This window comes from Ranitomeya variabilis, chromosome 2 (genome assembly GCF_051348905.1).
Source record: "Ranitomeya variabilis isolate aRanVar5 chromosome 2, aRanVar5.hap1, whole genome shotgun sequence".
In the NCBI taxonomy this organism is placed as follows: Eukaryota; Metazoa; Chordata; class Amphibia; order Anura; family Dendrobatidae; genus Ranitomeya; species Ranitomeya variabilis.
This window is the reverse complement of record NC_135233.1, coordinates 665,264,825-665,284,219: the sequence shown is the minus strand read 5'-3', so window position 1 is coordinate 665,284,219 and position 19,395 is coordinate 665,264,825.

Sequence of the window (19,395 nt, the reverse complement as noted above, 5' to 3'; positions counted from 1 at the left end):
TCCCTGTGTAGGGATGTATCTCTGACTTGTTTAGGTTCGGGATCAGCCCAGGGATCTTAATATCTCCAGGGTCTTTGCTATGTCCAACTTCAGACGGGGGATAGATGGTGCAGTGATGAAAAAAATGTCCAGATATGGGATAATGCATATCCCCTGGCAACGAATTAAAATCACTGCTTCCATCATAATTTTGGTAAAGACCTGCGGTGCCAAAGGGTAGGACGCTGAATTGGAAATGTTTGATTTTCTGCCCCTGAGAGACTTCGAATCTGAGGAATTTCCTGTGCTCTGGGAGGATTGGCACATGGTAGTATGCATCCCTCAGATCCACTGTTGCCATTACCCAATTCTGTCCAATGAGGGAGATTGCCGATCTGATTGTTTCCATTTTGAATCGTCTGTACCAGACTTATTTGTTTAATGGCTTCAGGTTTATGATGATCCTGTTTTTCCACGATGGTTTCGTTACCAGGAAGAGATGCCAGTAATGGCCATGTCCTTCTTCCTGTCTTGGCACCCGTGAGATAACTTTTGACCGGAGCAGATTTTGTAGGTCGTTTAATAAGGAGTCTTTAACGCTCGCGCCCAGACTGATTGGCGTGTGCATGCGGGGGTGTGGCCCCACTGGACCACAGACCAGACTTCCCTGGAAGGGGCATAGCTAAGTAGCTTCCTAGGTGTTCACTGGAGCCTCTGATGGTGAGGTCAGACTTGTGCAATAGGTAGCTACCAGGTACCACTCCAGGGTGGAGTCTGACTGTGGATGCTGATCCCACCGGGGGACAGGACAAAGGCAGGCAGGCATGGCTGTGACACTGGCTGACAGATGGGTATGGCAGACTGGCTTGACGGAGATGCTGGCAAGCAGATGGGCACTGCTGGCACTCTGGCAGACAAGCGGGCACGGCTGGCACTCTGGCAGACAGGCGGGTGTATGGAGACAGGTAAGATCCTGTTTAGACTGGAGGGTATATGGAAACAGGTAGGGACCTGTTTGGACTGGTGAACAGGTAGAGACCTGTACGGCAAGTAGCAGAACAGAGATAGAGCAAGGCCGCAAGAGTGGATGCTAAGCAGAACCACAGGAGGTGGAGTTAGGAGCAGGAGGCAGAGCCATGAACAGAAACACAGGTAAAAGCAGAGAAGGAGAAGTCTGAGCTAAGAGCAGAGAAGAGGAAGGCGGAGCTAAAAATAAAGAGGGAGAAGGCAGAGAAGGAGAAGGAGGAGCTAAGGACGGAGATGCTAGAGGCAGAGCCAAGAGCGGAGATGCTGGAGGCAGAGCCAAGAGTGGAGACACTGGAGGCAGAGCCAAGAGCGGAGACACTGGAGGCGGAGCCAAGAGCAGAGATGCTGGAGGCGGAGCCAAGAGCGGGAAGGCACAGAGCCATAGGTTGTGGTGAGCAAAGGGGCAAAGAGCCACAGGTAGTGGCGAGCAAAGCAGAGAAGCACAGAACCACAGACAGTGGCAAGCAAAGCAGAGAGATAGCACAGAGATACACACAGCAGAGTGGGAATGGCAACAGCCAAAGCAGGAACAGGAACAGACATAAACCAGAGTACAGACAGGAACGGACATACCAGAGTTCAGACACAGAAGTAACACAACACAGATTCAGACCAGGGTTGACACCCCACTGGGTGGCGAAAACAGACCAGGGTACTACGCCCCACTGGGTGGTGGACACAGAGACAGGACCAGACACCTCAGCAGCAAAGTACTGACTGAGGAAGTAAGTTTGCTCCGGCGTCCTCCAATGGGTGAGGACGCCTTAACGAATCAGAGGCCTCTAGGCTATTGGCCTACACAAACTGAATAAGAAACAGCAGTTGCTGGTGCCACCCCCTATGCACACAGACAGAAAGTGTACACAGAGCAAGCGGCCATGAAGCACACGGCATGGAGCCGGCAGCAGACAGATCTCACAACATGGCACTGGGTGAGTGAGTTGATGTAACAGGCAGGTGGGGTATGGAAGGCCATGCAGTGATGCCTGCAGGGTTGTTACAGAGTCTCGGAGATGTGGGGTTTTTAGGGAGGTCAACCTTAAGCATTGGGGGAGGTCTCTCGAACTCTATCTTTAGTCCATCTCAAATGGTACGAATGACCCACTCATTTGTGGAGATGGACTGCCACTGGGTGAGGAAGAGCAAGAGTCGACCCCCGACTGGAGCGCCGTCATTGCTTGTCTGGGGTCTGTTGTAGCTGAGGGACAAGGATGTTCCTGCCCTTGCCTCCTTTGGGATAGCTCCATATCCCTGTTTTGCCTTTTCCCCTATAGTCTCTCTGTGAGGGTTGGTCACGGGGGGCGAAAAAAATGTCTCTTAGGATTTTTGTGTTTGGGGAGAGATTTTTTCTTGTCCGAAACCTTTTCCAGGATATTATCCAGAAAGGGCCTGAACACATGGTGGCCTTGGAAGGGAATGCCGCACAATTTGGATTTGGAGACAAAGTCGCCCCCCAAGATTTTAGCCAGAGTGCTCTCCTGGATGAGTTGGAGAGGACGGCGGCTTTTGCATCTACCCGGACAGACTCAGCAAAGGCGTTGGCTAGGAACCCCATTGTATTCTGTTTTAGGGGTAGGGAGTCTAGGATCTCCTCTCTTGAGGTGCCCTTTGTCAGATGATCCTCAAGTTTGCGTAACCAGATAAACAGGGATCTGGCCATGCATGTGGAGGCTATGTCACTTTTCAGTAAATTTGTAGAGGTGTCCCAGGACTTCCTTAACAAGCTCTCTATTTTTCGATCCATTGGATCTTTGAGCTGGGAAGAGTCCTCAAAGGGTAGGGCTGTTTTTTTAGTTACCCTGTATATCCACTTTTGGGGTTTCCCATAAGGAGTTATCCTTGTTCAAGGGGAAACTTTTTTTTAGCTCTGAGTGCACGCTATGTCCTTTTTCAGGGAGGCCACATTCATGTAGGATCACATTCTGTACATTTTTGTGTACAGGAAACCCTTTTGATCTTTGGGCTTTAGACCCCCAAATATTTTGTCCTGTACCATGAATTTAACTTCCTCCTTCTCCACCTCCATGGTGCCTCTCACTTTACTGATCAGCTCACCAGTATCTTCAGAATTAAAGTAGTATTTTTTGTTCTCTGATTTAGGGGTGGAAGTGGAAGTGGAAATGGAACCCTCATTCTCCCAAACGTCCTCTGAGCATGAGGATTGAATCTCGCCCAAGTCTGAGTCAGATTCTACCGGAGCCCTCTTTCTCTTTCTGGAAGGAAGTGGTTGAGGTACCAGGATCTGGGAGAATGTAGCCATGGAGGTTTGGACCTCTTTTTAATGAGGGAACTGATGCTATCCAGGAGAGAGGGCTGCTCGGAGTGTAAGACCTCATCTGTAAAGTACTGGCAGAGCTTTTTCCCATATGTAGAGGTGAGCCTAGCAGCACACATTTTACACTTCTGGCTGGTCCTCAAAAGAGTCAGAGACCTTTTCTCCCTATAAGAGAGAGAGAAAGTTTTGCTAAACCACTTGAGGGAATAAACACTGGATAGCCGGGGCCGACATCTGCTACTTACAGTAGGAGGGGGTACGCTGGGCTCCGCAGATGCAGAGAAAGGGGGCTTGTCACCGTTCATCTCCATCTGTCCACAGTCAACGTCTGAACAGGGTGTCTTACCTGGTGACTCCCTACTCGGATCTTTAAAGGATCGAGGGTCCAGCGTCATCTGTGCTCCTCCTCCCCCCCTCTTGGCCCAATGAGGGAATCTGCCTTGGAATGTTCCTTAATGTTGCCTCCAGTCCCGAGAAGCGTCGGCCGGCACGCGCGTGAGTTCCACCATGGGGAAATAGGGAAAGGACCGGAAGTGACGCACACTCCCCGGAAGTGACGCACGCTACAGCATGGAATGCACAGAGATGACCCGGAAGTGGATGCGCACCACCTCCAGCCAGTGCGCGCTCCCCAGGAATGGCAGCACCAGGAGGAGGAAGCCAGGGCGCTACTGGAGGCCCCCAGCATGCACATTACCACCCCGCTTTACCCCCGTAGGGGCACAGGAGAGGTGGGAAGGTCCCGAGTCCCGTAGGAGCAAGCAGCTACTGGAGGAGGAGAGACGAAGCCCCCGACCTCAGCTGCCTGGCTTTTGAAGGTAACTTGGGGTGCTCCGATCGCCGGCCACAGCAGCACAATCAGAGATCCTCTTCATGCCCCAAAGGCAACAGGAAAACACTGGTGGTTGCAGGAAGGGGAGGGGTAGTTAATCTCTTTGTGTTCCTGTCCCCCATTAGGGCGGGGAAGACAACCTCCGAAGTGGCTGTCGTGGAAGGTGACTGGAGAAAATGCTATTATTCTAAAGATATGCAAGTTAATAGTATTCTGAAGCTGCCTGCCACCAGCACTGAAAGCCCTGCTTGCTGAAGAAAATTAACTTTATTCCTCCTGGCAGCCCATGGCTTTCAATCATAGGGGCTGACCTGTGCGACTTCAGTCACCATGCAGTGCATAGTGAGAGGCCGCTGTAACTGCACCTCAGGCATTGAGTGACAGCTGTATCATTCTTGGACTGGTGAAATGCTCCGCAGTGTGTGAATTGGCATTGGACTTTTTTTGGCGGAATCATCACAAATAGCAAATTATTCATATTTGGAATTATCAGATAATTACAGAAAATGTGAATACATTTATTAAACTTGGATATGTGGATTTGTTTTTTTAGGGCAGGTGCACACGATGATACCACATTTTTTACTTTCTTTATTTTCTCAAAGAAAATGTGTAATTTAAATATTAAAAGTGCTCATTTAAGCTATTAAATTTTTGTTCTTTATTTTATATTATCCTGACATTTTTAAAAGGATTTTTCACTGCTTTTATACTGTTCTATCCTACTCATCCATAAGTTGCTATCACCTCCAGTGGTAGCAAGATAAAAAACAATATACAGAACCAGAACAGAGCAGCTGAGTTTGTACACTGCTTAGTGTATTTTGTCAGGTACTGCCCATCATCACCAATTGAAGATTAAAGTAGCTGTTCTACAGTACCCAGTACTATTCTTATTATCTTATATTCAGAGGTGTATCTAGTAGGAGGGGCATGTGTCTCGGGTGCAGCCAGCAGGGGGGCGCCATAGCCAGCAATGGGGTGCCATCGGTCTGCTTAGTGTGGCAGCTCGAAGGGCTTCCACTTACGGCTGCATTTTGCTCTCCGTGGGACTGGGAGTCTGCCATTCTCTGAGCTGGTTGTCAAGCTGACAGCTGACTCACAGAAGGTGCAGAGGGCCAACCGCCAGGTCAGAGTGACATCAGCAGCGTGATCAGTTCATGTGAACAGGTTGCTGACATCACTCTCCAGCACACAGAAGCATAAATAATATTGGTGGTAAGTGTCCAAATTAGTGGAGCTGAAGACAACCAATATTAAATGTAATGGGGAGAGATTTAGGTTGGGGATATTTACTGTGGTGGGGGAGATTTATTGTGTGGGGACAAATTTACTGTAAAGGAAGATTTACTGTGGTGTGTGGAGGAGATTTACTTTGGTGGGGGAGGATTACTGTGTGAGGGAGATTTAGTGTAACCAGGCTGAGGGAAATTTAGTGTAATGGGGGAAGATTTGAGGACACAAGTTTGGGGATACAGGTGCAAGCACAGTATGGAGAGCGGGAGAAAATTAAAGAGGTGCAAGTGAGGATATGTGGGGCATGTTTGAGGAAATAGTATGGGGCATGAACACACTATGGTGAGTGATGGAATGGTTGCAGACACAGTACGGTGAGTGGGAGAATGGGCACGGACACAGAATGGTGAGTGATGGAATGGGTACAGACACAGTATGATTAGTGCAGGCTGGATGCGGACATAGTATGAAGAGCCAGGGGAAAAATGTTTGTGGACACAGTATGGGGAGTGATGGTGATGGGATGGGTGCAAACACATTATGGGGAGTCGAGGGGATGTGTCAGGAGGCAGTATGGAGAGTGAAATGTTAAATGTATGAGGAGGGGAAATGTTTGAGAAGACTGTTGAAAGGAAAAGTGCAAGAAGACAGTATGGGGAGAAAAAAAGAGAGTGGCACAGAATAAAGACTGAGTAGTGAGGGTGGTAGCATGGGAGGACAGTGTAAGTGCACAGTCAGGAAGGGATAGTAAGCCAAGGAGTGTGATGAGGGGGCACAGTATAGAGACTGGGCCCTATAGGAGGCGACACAATGTGAGAGGATAGTGTGAAGAAGGGGGTCAGCATAGAAAAGAGAGGGCAGTTTGTAGGTCATATACCATAAGAAGGACAGTGTGGGGGTCATATTTTCTGCAGGTGATAACGTGAGGGGCAATTATTTATTCAGGGGCTCAACGTCAGGCAGATATTTTTACACTGCTTTCTTTAAGGGCATCATGTGGTGATGTGCTGTACAGTACAGACCAAAAGTTTGGACACACATTCTCATTTAAAGATTTTTCTGTATTTTCATGACTATGAAAATTGTAAATTCACACTGAAGGCATCAAAACTATGAATTAACACATGTGGAATTATTTACTTATCAAAAAAGTGTGAAACAACTGAAAATATGTCTTATATTCTAGGTTCTTCGAAGTAGCCACCTTTTGCTTTGATGACTGCTTTGCACACTCTTGGCATTTTCTTGATGAGCTTCAAGAGGTAGTCACCTGAAATCGTCTTCCAACAATTTTGAAGGAGTTCCCAGAGATGCTTAGCACTTGTTGGCCCTTTTGCCTTCACTCTGCAGACCAGCTCACCCCAAAGCATCTCAATTGCTTTCAGGTCTGGTGACTGTGGAGGCCAGGTCATCTGGTGTAGCACCCCATCACTCTCCTTCTTGGTCAAATAGCCCTTACATAGCCTGGAAGTGTGTTTGGGGGCATTGTCCTGTTGAAAAATAAATGATGGTCCAACTAAACACAAACCGGATGGAATAGCATGCCGCCACAAGATGCTGTGGTAGCCATGTTGGTTCAGTATGCCTTCAATTTTGAATAAATCCCCAACAGTGTCATCAGCAATGCACCACCACACCATTACACCTCCTCCTCCATGCTTCACGGTGGGAACCAGGCATGTAGAGTCCATCCATTCACCTTTTCTGCGTCGCACAAAGACACAGTGGTTGGAACCAAAGATCTCAAATTTGGACTCATCAGACCAAAGCACAGATTTCCACTGGTCTGATGTCCATTCCTTGTGTTCTTTAGCCCAAACAAGTCTCTTCTGCTTGTAGCCTGTCCTTAGCAGTGGTTTCCTAGCAGCAATTTTACCATGAAGGCCCGCTGCACAAAGTCTCCTCTCAATGGTTGTAGAGATGTGTCTGCTGCTAGAACTCTGTGTGGCATTGACCTGGTCTCTAATCTGAGCTGCTGTTAACCTGCGATTTCTGAGGCTGGTGACTCAGATAAATTTATCCTCAGAAGCAGAGGTGACTCTTGGTCTTCCTTTCCTGGGGCGGTCCCCATGTGAGCCAGTTTCTTTGGAGCGCTTGATGGTTTTTTCAACTGCACTTGGGGACACTTTCAAAGTTTTCCCAATTTTTCGGACTGACTGACCTTCATTTCTTAAAGTAATGATGGCCACTTGTTTTTCTTTACTTAGTTGCTTTTTTCTTGCCATAATACAAATTCTAACAGTCTATTCAGTAGGACAATCAGCTGTGTATCATCAGACTTCTGCTCAACACAACTGATGGTCCCAACCCCATTTATAAGGCAAGAAATACCACTTATTAAACCTGACAGGGCACACCTGTGAAGTGAAAACCATTTCCGGTGACTACCTCTTGAAGCTCATCAAGAGAATGCCAAGAGTGTGCAAAGCAGCCATCAAAGCAAAAGGTGGCTACTTTGAAGAACCTAGAATATAAGACATATTTTCAGTTGTGTCACACTTTGTTGTTAAGTATATAATTCCACATGTGTTAATTCATAGCTTTGATGCCTTCAGTGTGAATTTACAATTTTCATAGTCATGAAAATACAGAAAAATCTTTAATTGAGAAGGTGTGTCCAAACTTTTGGTCTGTACTGTAGATGGTCGGAGAAGAGGGAAGTCTGCAGAGAAGAGCTGTTTATGAGAAAACTTAGATGAGAAAAGAAAGAGAACGACTCCTCTCAGAGACAACGTCATCTATAAGGTACCTGGATGTACATTTTTTGTGATATTCACCACAAATTCAGTATATGCACCATACTGAATTCTATCACCAGAAAAACTAGTTACACCTCTGCATATATTGATGACCTAAACTATGGATTGCTCATTCATATAAAAACAGTTGACAAACCTTTTAAACATTTTTTACTTTTTTAGTAACACTAAGGGACTTGAACTTGGAGGAGCTTAATCAGTACCTCTTACAATACACCACAATACTTAATATGCAGAATTGCAGTCTACTGTCTCTTAAATGTTTCATTGAATCCAACAATTGTGCTAGAGAGGGGTGATGGAGTGACAGAGAGGGACCTGTTGTGAACTGTGTTTCTGGGCTCCCTCTGGTGGTCACTAACGGTATTGTGTTAGGTATGTCTTGTTGCAGGCCTGAGCTCCAGCTGTGTCGTTAAGCAGCGGGTGTTTCCTATTTGAGTCTCCTCTGGACTCAGTCTCTTGCCTGGCATCGTTGTATCCAGACCTATTTGGTCTCCTCCGGATTCCTTTCAGTCTGCCTCATGCAAGAAAAGCTAAGTCTGTTTTGTACAATTTGGATCATTTGCATTATTCAGTGTTTTTGTCCAGCTTGCTTTACATTTGATTTTTGACTCGCTGGAAGCTCTAGGGGGCTGATATTCTCCCTCCACACCGTCAGTCGATGTGGGGGTTCTTGAATGTTCAGCGTGGATGTTTTGTAGGGTTTTCTGCTAACCGCATAGTCCACTATCTATTTTCTGCTATCTAGACTATTGGGCCTCACTTTGCTGAATCTAGTTCATCTCTACGTTTGTGTTTTCCTCTTGCCTCACCGTTATTATTTGTTGGGGGCTTTCTATATCTTTGGGGTTCAATTTCTCTGGGGGCAAGCGAGGTCTTATTTTTTCCCTCTAGGGGTAGTCAGTTCTCTGGCTGGCTCGAGACGTCTAGAACCAACGTAGGCACGTTCACCGGCTACTTTTAGTTGTTTGTGTCAGGATCAGGTATGCGGTTAGCCCAGTTTCCACCTCCCTAGAGCAGTATTTATATTTTTGCTATCTTGCCGGAATATCAGAGATCCTCTGCCATTGGGATCATAACAGAATGCCAGGCCAAAAGAAAATGTTTAATGCATCGCAGAAGCGGGATTAAAAAGAAGTTCTGAGTTTTTTTTTTTGTTTGTTTGGTTTTTTTTTTGCTGCAGTTTGCCTAGCTTCTTCCATCCCCTTTTTCTCTGAGTGGCTGAAACTCTGCTGCAGATATGAATGTCCAGACTTTGACTTCTAGTGTGGATCAGCTTGCTGCTAGGGTGCACAGCATTCAGGATTTTGTTATCCATAGCCCTATGTCTGAACCAAAAATACCTATTCCTGAGCCGTTTTTTGGAGATAGATCTAAATTCCTGAATTTTAGGAATAATTGTAAATTGTTTCTGTCTCTGAAACCTCGTTCCTCTGGTGATTCCGCTCAGCAAGTTAAGATTGTTATTTCCTTCTTGCGCGGCGACCCTCAGGATTGGGCCTTCTCTCTGGCGCCAGGAGATCCTGCATTGGTGAATGTTGATGCATTTTTTCTGGCACTTGGTTTGCTTTATGAGGAGCCTAATCTTGAAAAGCAGGCTGAAAAAATGTTGCTGGTTATCTCTCAGGGTCAGGACGAAGCTGAGGTATATTGCCAAAATTTTGGAAATGGTCCGTGCTTACTCAATGGAATGAGTGTGCACTGGCCGCAAATTTCAGAAATGGTCTTTCTGAAGCCATTAAAGATGTGATGGTGGGGTTTCCTATCCCTACAGGTCTAAATGATTCAATGGCTCTAGCCATTCAAATTGATCGACGTTTGCGGGAGCGCAAATCTGATAATCCTTTGGCGGTGCTGTCTGAACGGTCACCTGATTCTATGCAATGTGACAGAATTCTGACCAGAGCCAAGCGACAAAATCATAGATGTCAAAATGAGTTGTGTTTCTACTGTGGTGATTCAACACATGTTATCTCAGCATGCTCTAAACGTTTAAAGAAAAAAGTTAATCCTGTCGCCATTGGTACTTTTCAGCCTAAGTTTATTTTGTCTGTGACTTTAATTTGTTCATTATCTTCTTACTCAGTTATGGCTTTTGTGGATTCTGGTGATGCTTTAAGTCTGATGGATTTGTCGTTTGCCAAGCGCTGCGGTTTTGTCCTGGAGCCTTTGGAAAATCCTATTCCTTTTAGAGGAATTGATTCTACGCCATTGGCAGAGAATAAACCTCAGTATTGGACGCAGGTGACCATGTGCATGACTCCTGTACATCAGGAGGTGATTCGTTTTTTGGTACTGCATAAAATGCATGATGTTGTCGTTTTGGGTCTGCCATGGTTACAGGCCCATAATCCAGTTTTAGATTGGAAAGCTATGACTGTGTCTAGTTGGGGGTGTCAGGGGATTCATGGCGATTCTCCATTGGTGTCTATTGCTTCTTCTACTCCTTCTGAGATCCCTGAGTTTTTGTCAGACTTTCAGGATGTATTTAATGAGGCCAGGTCCAGTGCCCTTCCTCCTCATAGGGACTGTGATTGTGCTATAGATTTGATTCCTGGTAGTAAGTTTCCTAAGGGACGACTCTTTAATTTATCTGTGCCAGAGCATGCCGCGATGCAGAGTTATATAAAGGAGTCTTTGGAGAAGGGACATATTCGCCCATCCTCGTCCCCTCTTGGTGCAGGATTCTTTTTTGTGGGCAAGAAAGACGGGTCTCTGAGACCTTGTATTGATTATCGTCTTCTGAATAAGATCACTGTTAAATTTCAGTATCCTTTGCCATTGTTGTCTGATTTGTTTGCTCGGATTAAGGGATCCAGTTGGTTCACCAAGATAGATCTTCGTGGTGCGTATAACCTTGTGCGCATAAAGCAGGGAGATGAATGGAAAACGGCATTTAATACGCCTGAGGGTCATTTTGAGTACCTGGTGATGCCTTTCGGATTATCTAATGCTCCTTCTGTGTTTCAGTCCTTCATGCATGACATCTTCCGGAAATATCTGGATAAATTTATGATTATTTATTTGGATGATATTTTGGTTTTTTCTGATGATTGGGAGTCCCATGTGAACCAGGTCAGGATGGTGTTTCAGGTTTTGCGGGAGAATGCTCTATTTGTGAAGGGTTCAAAATGTATCTTTGGGGTACAGAAGGTTCCTTTTTTGGGTTTTATTTTTTCCCCTTCTACTGTGGAGATGGACCCAGTTAAGGTCCGTGCCATTCATGACTGGACTCAGCCCACGTCTGTTAAGAGCCTGCAGAAGTTCTTGGGCTTTGCTAATTTTTACCGTCGTTTTATCGCTAATTTCTCCAGCGTGGTTAAACCTTTGACGGATATGACCAAGAAGGGTTCTGATGTTGCGAATTGGTCTCCTGCGGCTGTGGAGGCCTTTCGGGAGCTGAAGCGTCGGTTTTCTTCAGCGCCAGTCTTGTGCCAGCCGGATGTCTCACTTCCCTTCCAGGTTGAAGTTGATGCTTCTGAAATTGGTGCAGGGGCTGTTTTGTCGCAAAAAAGTTCTGATGGCTCCGTGATGAAGCCATGCGCCTTCTTTTCAAGGAAATTTTCGCCTGCTGAGCGGAACTACGATGTTGGTAATCGGGAGTTGTTGGCCATGAAGTGGGCATTTGAGGAGTGGCGACATTGGCTCGAGGGAGCTAGACATCGTGTGGTGGTCTTGACTGATCATAAAAATCTGATTTACCTCGAGTCTGCCAAGCGCCTGAATCCTAGACAGGCCCGTTGGTCATTGTTTTTCTCCCGTTTTGACTTTGTGGTCTCGTACCTGCCTGGTTCGAAGAACGTGAAGGCTGATGCACTTTCTAGGAGTTTTGTGCCTGATTCTCCGGGAGTCTCTGAGCCGGCTGGTATTCTCAGAGAGGGAGTAATTTTGTCTGCCATTTCCCCAGATTTGCGACGAGGGCTGCAAAAATTTCAGGCTGATAGGCCTGATCGTTGTCCACCAGAGAGATTGTTTGTCCCTGATGGATGGACCAACAGAGTTATTTCTGAGGTTCATTCTTCGGTGTTGGCGGGACATCCTGGGATTTTCGGTACCAGAGATTTGGTGGCCTTCCTTGTCGCGGGATGTGCGTTCTTTTGTGCAGTCCTGTGGGATTTGTGCTCGGGCTAAGCCTTGCTGTTCTCGTGCCAGCGGGTTGCTTTTGCCCTTGCCTATCCCGAAGAGGCCTTGGACGCACATTTCCATGGATTTCATTTCGGATCTTCCGGTGTCTCGGAAGATGTCTGTCATCTGGGTGGTGTGCGATCGTTTTTCTAAAATGGTCCATTTGGTGCCCTTGCCTAAGTTGCCTTCCTCCTCTGATTTGGTTCCTTTGTTCTTTCAGAATGTGGTTCGTTTGCATGGCATCCCTGAGAATATTGTATCTGACAGAGGATCCCAGTTTGTGTCCAGATTCTGGCGATCCTTTTGTGCTAAGATGGGTATTGATTTGTCTTTTTCATCGGCTTTTCATCCTCAGACTAATGGCCAGACCGAGCGAACTAATCATCAGACGTTAGAGACTTATTTGAGATGTTTTGTTTCTGCTGATCAGGACGACTGGGTTACCTTTTTGCCACTGGCCGAGTTTGCCCTTAATAATCGGGCTAGTTCTGCCACCTTGGTTTCACCCTTTTTCTGCAACTCTGGTTTTCATCCTCGTTTCTCCTCGGGTCAGGTTGAACCTTCTGACTGTCCTGGGGTTGATTCTGTGGTGGATAGGTTGCAGCGGATTTGGAACCATGTGGTGGACAATTTGAAATTGTCACAAGACAAGGCCCAGCGGTTTGCCAACCGCCGCCGCGGTGTGGGTCCCCGACTTCGTGTTAGGGATTTGGTTTGGTTGTCTTCTCGGCATGTTCCTTTGAAAGTCTCCTCTCCTAAGTTCAAGCCTCGCTTTATCGGTCCTTATAAGATTTTGGAAATCCTTAACCCGGTGTCTTTTTGCTTGGACCTTCCAGCGTCTTTTGCTATTCATAATGTGTTCCATAGGTCCTTGTTGCGGCGGTACGTGGTGCCTATGGTTCCTGCTGTTGAGCCTCCTGCCCCGGTTTTGGTTGAGGGCGAGTTGGAGTACGTGGTGGAGAAGATTCTGGATTCTCGTATCTCTAGATGGAAACTCCAGTATTTAGTTAAGTGGAAAGGCTATGGTCAGGAAGATAATTCTGGGTTGTCGCCTCTGATGTTCATGCGGCTGATTTGGTTCATGCCTTTCACGCTGCTCATCCTGATCGCCCTGGGGGTCTTGGTGAGGGTTCGGTGACCCCTCCTCAAGGGGGGGGTACTGTTGTGAACTGTGTTTCTGGGCTCCCTCTGGTGGTCACTAACGGTATTGTGTTAGGTATGTCTTGTTGCAGGCCTGAGCTCCAGCTGTGTCGTTAAGCAGCGGGTGTTTCCTATTTGAGTCTCCTCTGGACTCAGTCTCTTGCCTGGCATCGTTGTATCCAGACCTATTTGGTCTTCTCCGGATTCCTTTCAGTCTGCCTCATGCAAGAAAAGCTAAGTCTGTTTTGTACAATTTGGATCGTTTGCATTATTCAGTGTTTTTGTCCAGCTTGCTTTACATTTGATTTTTGACTCGCTGGAAGCTCTAGGGGGCTGATATTCTCCCTCCACACCGTCAGTCGATGTGGGGGTTCTTGAATGTTCAGCATGGATGTTTTGTAGGGTTTTCTGCTAACCGCATAGTCCACTATCTATTTTCTGCTATCTAGACTATTGGGCCTCACTTTGCTGAATCTAGTTCATCTCTACGTTTGTGTTTTCCTCTTGCCTCACCGTTATTATTTGTTGGGGGCTTTCTATATCTTTGGGGTTCAATTTCTCTGGGGGCAAGCGAGGTCTTATTTTTTCCCTCTAGGGGTAGTCAATTCTCTGGCTGGCTCGAGACGTCTAGAACCAACGTAGGCACGTTCACCGGCTACTTTTAGTTGTTTGTGTCAGGATCAGGTATGCGGTTAGCCCAGTTTCCACCTCCCTAGAGCAGTATTTATATTTTTGCTATCTTGCCGGAATATCAGAGATCCTCTGCCATTGGGATCATAACAGGGACCCCACTCTGTCTAAACACTTATGCCATAAGCATTTAAGGGATTTAACTGCTAGTGTTAGTACTTGCCCTGTTCGTGAAATAATATAACGCCCCTCTAGTTTATAATGCAAGATCAGATCTTGAGCCTGCTCCATGCACTCTCTGCACCCGTTATTGAAATGAACATCAAATTTTGCAAACGGGTTAAGCTTTTCAAGTGTGCTTACTAAATGAAACAGACAGCTATCAGCACAGCGTGAATGCTGACATATGTAAATTTAATTCTGCATTAGTGGAAGAAAAAACATTTTTTGGGATGTGAACCATGACTTTTCATTATTTTGTTAAGATTATGAATGAATATGAATGAACTCAAACTAAAATTTACATTAATTCAAGTAGACAAAGGATTAAAGATTCGTGTAACAAGCATATGTTTTCGTTCTTCTTTAACAGACACAGACACTTGATTAAAGCTTACTTATAGAACACTATGAGGAATTGCTCAAAGGAAGAATATTTTAAGATAAAATGTCAAAATCTTTATACAGCATTTAATTTGTGAATTTTCCCAATAAAGCATTTATTACAGCCTCTGTGTGGGCATGCAAGAATGAGAAATCTAAATTCTTATTAGAGAGGAAATTATAGGAGTCATCATAATAATAAAATGTATTGGCACATGAGATAGCCAGGACATCATGATAATACTAATTCAAAACAATTAAAAATTTTGAGAATAAACTCAGGAGGAAGAGAACAGTAACTTTCCCTTTGCTGCTTAATTTAGAAGTAGGGAGTCGTTAACGGATTTGTTATAATTTTTCTTGAGGATCACCCTGCTCCCCTGATTCCCCTCTTCCTGCTCAACAAGGGTCACTTTGCTCCTGATTAGAATTGAGTGAATTTGCTTGGGTTCCCTCTTATTCGGCAAGCTGTAGCGCATGCTGAATAAGCTGCAGAGGGAACCCGACTTCCTGGATCACGCTGGCCGATCTGCTGATTGACGTTGCAGCTGCATATGTCACGGCTGTGTCACAGTCATAGCACAGGCATGGAGAGCTTAAGAAACAAGCAGTGAGATCCTAGGTTTGAGGCCAACCAATCTACATTGAGTTTGTATGTTCAACTCATAGGTTCTATGATTAGGGCTCCCATATACTTAAGAATCAAAATTACTTAACCTCATTGTCCAATAAAACATCTAATGTGTATGGTGTCTTCCTGACTTTATCCACAACAAATTATCTTGGGGAAATAAGTAATAGGCAGTTTGAATTGAAAAGCCTGATTCTTGTCATCTTCCTTGGAGAGGTGTCTGTCAGCAGCATTTTACCTTCCCTCTATTTAAAATACATGAATGCTGTTGCATAATCACATATCGAATGTGCATGGGCACCTGTACTCCATTTTCTTCATTCACTACACAAAAATATATAGATAATTTACCTTTAATAATATTGTGAGACCCATAGGACAAGGAGTTATTGTCACGCTGTGACTGTGCTCGATTTGGAAAAGGGGCACTGAACCATCTCTAGGACTTGGACTCTAAGGGTACTGTCACACAGTGGCACTTTGATCGCTACGACGGTACGATCCGTGACATTCCAGCGATATCCATACGATATCACAGTGTCTGACACGCAGCAGCGTTCAGGGACCCTGCTGAGAATCGTACGTCGTAGCAGATCGTTTGGAACTTTCTTTCGTCGCTGGATCTCCCGCTGTCATCGCTGGATCGTTGTGTGTGACAGCGATCCAGCGATGCGTTCGCTTGTAACCAGGGTAAACATCGGGTTACTAAGCGCAGGGCCGCGCTTAGTAACCCGATGTTTACCGTGGTTACCAGCGTAAAAGTAAAAAAAAAAAAACAGTACATACTTACATTCCGGTGTCTGTCCCCCGGCGTTCTGCTTCTCTGCACTGTGAGCGCCGGCCAGCCGGAAAGCGGGCACAGCGGTGACATCTGACGTCACCGCTGTGCTTTCCGGCTGGCGCAGACACAGTGGAGAGAAGCAGAACGCCGGGGGACAAACACCGGAATGTAAGTATGTACGGTTTGTTTTTTTTTTACTTTTACGATGGTAACCACGGTAAACATCGGGTTACTAAGCGCGGCCCTGCGCTTAGTAACCCGATGTTTACCCTGGTTACCCGGGGACTTCGGCATCGTTGGTCGCTGGAGAGCTGACTGTGTGACAGCTCTCCAGCGACCACACAACCACTTACCAACGATCACGGCCAGGTCGTATCGCTGGTCGTGATCATTGGTAAATCGTATAGTGTGACAGTACCCTAAGTATCCCTGCTCCCAAAGATATCTCTGAAGGTGAGGAGGTTTGGGACACCAGTCTTGCTGTTCTTCTCTTATTTCTTAAACTGTCCCCTTGTGCCGGGGCCTGGGACAGATATGCGAGTGTATAAACACATAAGACAAACATAGATAACAAAAAGAAACTGACATACAAAACACTAACCAAAGGCAGAAAGGTATATAGGGAAGGATGGCAATGTACAAACCTAATAGGAATAGGACAGTTAGGAAAGCATACACCCCAAAATAGCATGCAACAATGTCCAGCAGCAACAACAATCTCCAACTTAGCACAGTGACTCCAATGAGCTGGGAAGTAAAACCTTCACTGGCAAGGAAGAGAAGAACTGTCCATATTTTATAGACAATGGAAATGACCAAGTCAGGAACAGCTGTGAGATGGAGATGCAAGTTTCTAACCAGCTTAGAAGGGGTCATTGACATCTTCAGCATCAAAGGATGCAAAATCCATTTAAAATGAAACACAAACACACAGTCTAAGGGCTCCTTTCCACTTGAGAGATAAACGTCCGTGTCTCGCATGTGAAAACCAAGCTCTGCAGCCGGCACTCTGGAGCGGAGCGTGCAGATCCATGTATTGCTATGCAGCCGCACTCTCCGCTCTGGAGTGGCGGCGCCACAGCTTGGTTTTCACATGCGAGACACGGACGTTTATCTCGCAAGTGGAAAGGAGCAATTAATGGAAGATCCGTGAATGTAGTGATCTTCTAATCTCAGATCTCACAGGAGGATGTGACCCACTCATGACAGTTATATAGATTAGAATCTTCTCTGCTCAATGTCTTAGAAAATGTTGGTGCAATACATGTAGTAGGAAATAAATACCATATCTATGGTATGTAAGAATATCTATACCTTATAATTTAGTGTTAAGTGTTTTTTTTTAAATGCTTACTATTTTTAGAACTTTTTTCAAGTTATCATGTGATTTAGACTAAGACTACTCAAACTTTTTTCGCTCGGTTCTCACCAAACTGACTTAAATTATTCCTTGGTCACACCATTAGCAGTAGAAGAAAATAATAATAATCTTTTTATTTATATAGCACCAACATATACCACAGAGCTTTACAGTTTGCACACATTATCATGGACTAGAACTCTAGTGCCACCTATTGGAAGTAGCAATCCTAACAGTCAATGTCGACCCTTTAACGAGCCATGTCACATGACTTAGGATAATAGCCAAACCAGAATCTCAATTTGCAGACACTGTGCTTTAAGTCTCCTCACCTCGACATGCTTATCATGTCACTCTCCACAAGGAGAAACGATACTTCTTGGATCCCAGTCAGACGCCTCTCAATCAGCCAAACCAAATCTCCACTTTGCACTGACGAGGGGCAGTACCCCGAAACACAGTGTCTGCAAATTGAGATTCTGGTTTGACTATTATCCTAAGTCATGTGACAAGGCTAGTTAAAGGGTCGACATTGACTGTTAGGATTGCTACTTCCAATAGGTGGCACTAGAGTTCTAGTCCTCTTCCTCTCTGAAGAGACAATTTGCATATTTCCCAGAGGAGCATTGCAGGTTTAAGTCTCCTCACCTCGACATGCTTATCATGTCACTCTCCGCAAGGAGAAATGATACTTCTTGGATCCCACACATTATCATGACACTCAAATGAAAAATATATCTCAATTATATACATATATGTATATATACATACAGTACAGAGCAAAAGTTTGGACACACCTTCTCATTTAAAGATTTTTCTGTATTTTCATGACTATGAAAATTGTAAATTCACACTAAAGGCATCAAAACTATGAATTAACACATGTGGAATTATATACTTAACAAAAAAGTGTGAAACAAGCGAAAATATGTATTATATTCTAGGTTTTTCAAAGTTCTTTTGCTTTAATGACTGCTTTGCACACTCTTGGCATTCTCTTGATGAGCTTCAAGAGGTAGTGACCGGAAATGGTTTTCACTTCACAGGTGTGCCCTGTCAGGTTTAATAAGTGGGATTTCTTGCCTTATAAATGGGGTTGGGAACATCAGTTGTGTTGAGCATAAGTCTGGTGGATACACAGCTGATAGTCCTACTGAATAGACTGTATGAATTTGTATTATGGCAAGAAAAAAGAAGCTAAGCAAAAAAAAACGAGTGGCCATCATTACTTTAAGAAATGAAGGTCAGTCAGTCTGAAAAACTGGGAAAACTTTGAAAGTGTCCCCAAGTGCAGTTGCAAAAACCATCAAGCACTACAAAGAAACTGGCTCACATGAGGACCGCCCCAGGAAAGGAAGACCAAGAGTCACCTCTGCTTCTGGGGATAAGTTTATCTGAGTCACCACCCTCAGAAATCGCAGGTTAACAGCAGCTCAGATTAGAGACCAGGTCAATGCTACACAGAGTTCTAGCAGCAAACACATCTCTACAACAACTGTTAAGAGGAGACTTTGTGCAGCAGGCCCTCACGGTAAAATAGCTGCTAGGAAACCACTGCTAAGGACAGGCTACAAGCAGAAGAGACTTGTTTGGGCTAAAAAACACAAGGAATGGACATTAGACCAGTGGAAATCTGTGGTTTGGTCTGATGAGTAGTGTTGAGCGATACTTTCCGATATCGGAAAGTATCGGTATCGGAAAGTATCGGCCGATACCGTCAAAATATCGGATCCAATCCGATACCGATACCCGATCCCAATGCAAGTCAATGGGACGAAAATATCGGAATTAAAATAAACCCTTAATAAACTTGTAGGTTCATTCTACATGAAGGAAAACAACTAAGAATAATGTAGGATGTATTGGGGGACGTGGCGGAGATATTAAAGGGACAGAGGTTTAGCCCAATGTAATAGAATAGCAGGATTTTTAATTTTTTTTTATGAAGTTCGGCGTTAGAAAGAATTTGACTATGTTATTTTTTTTTTTTTTTATGTCAGATATTGATGTTTCACTAC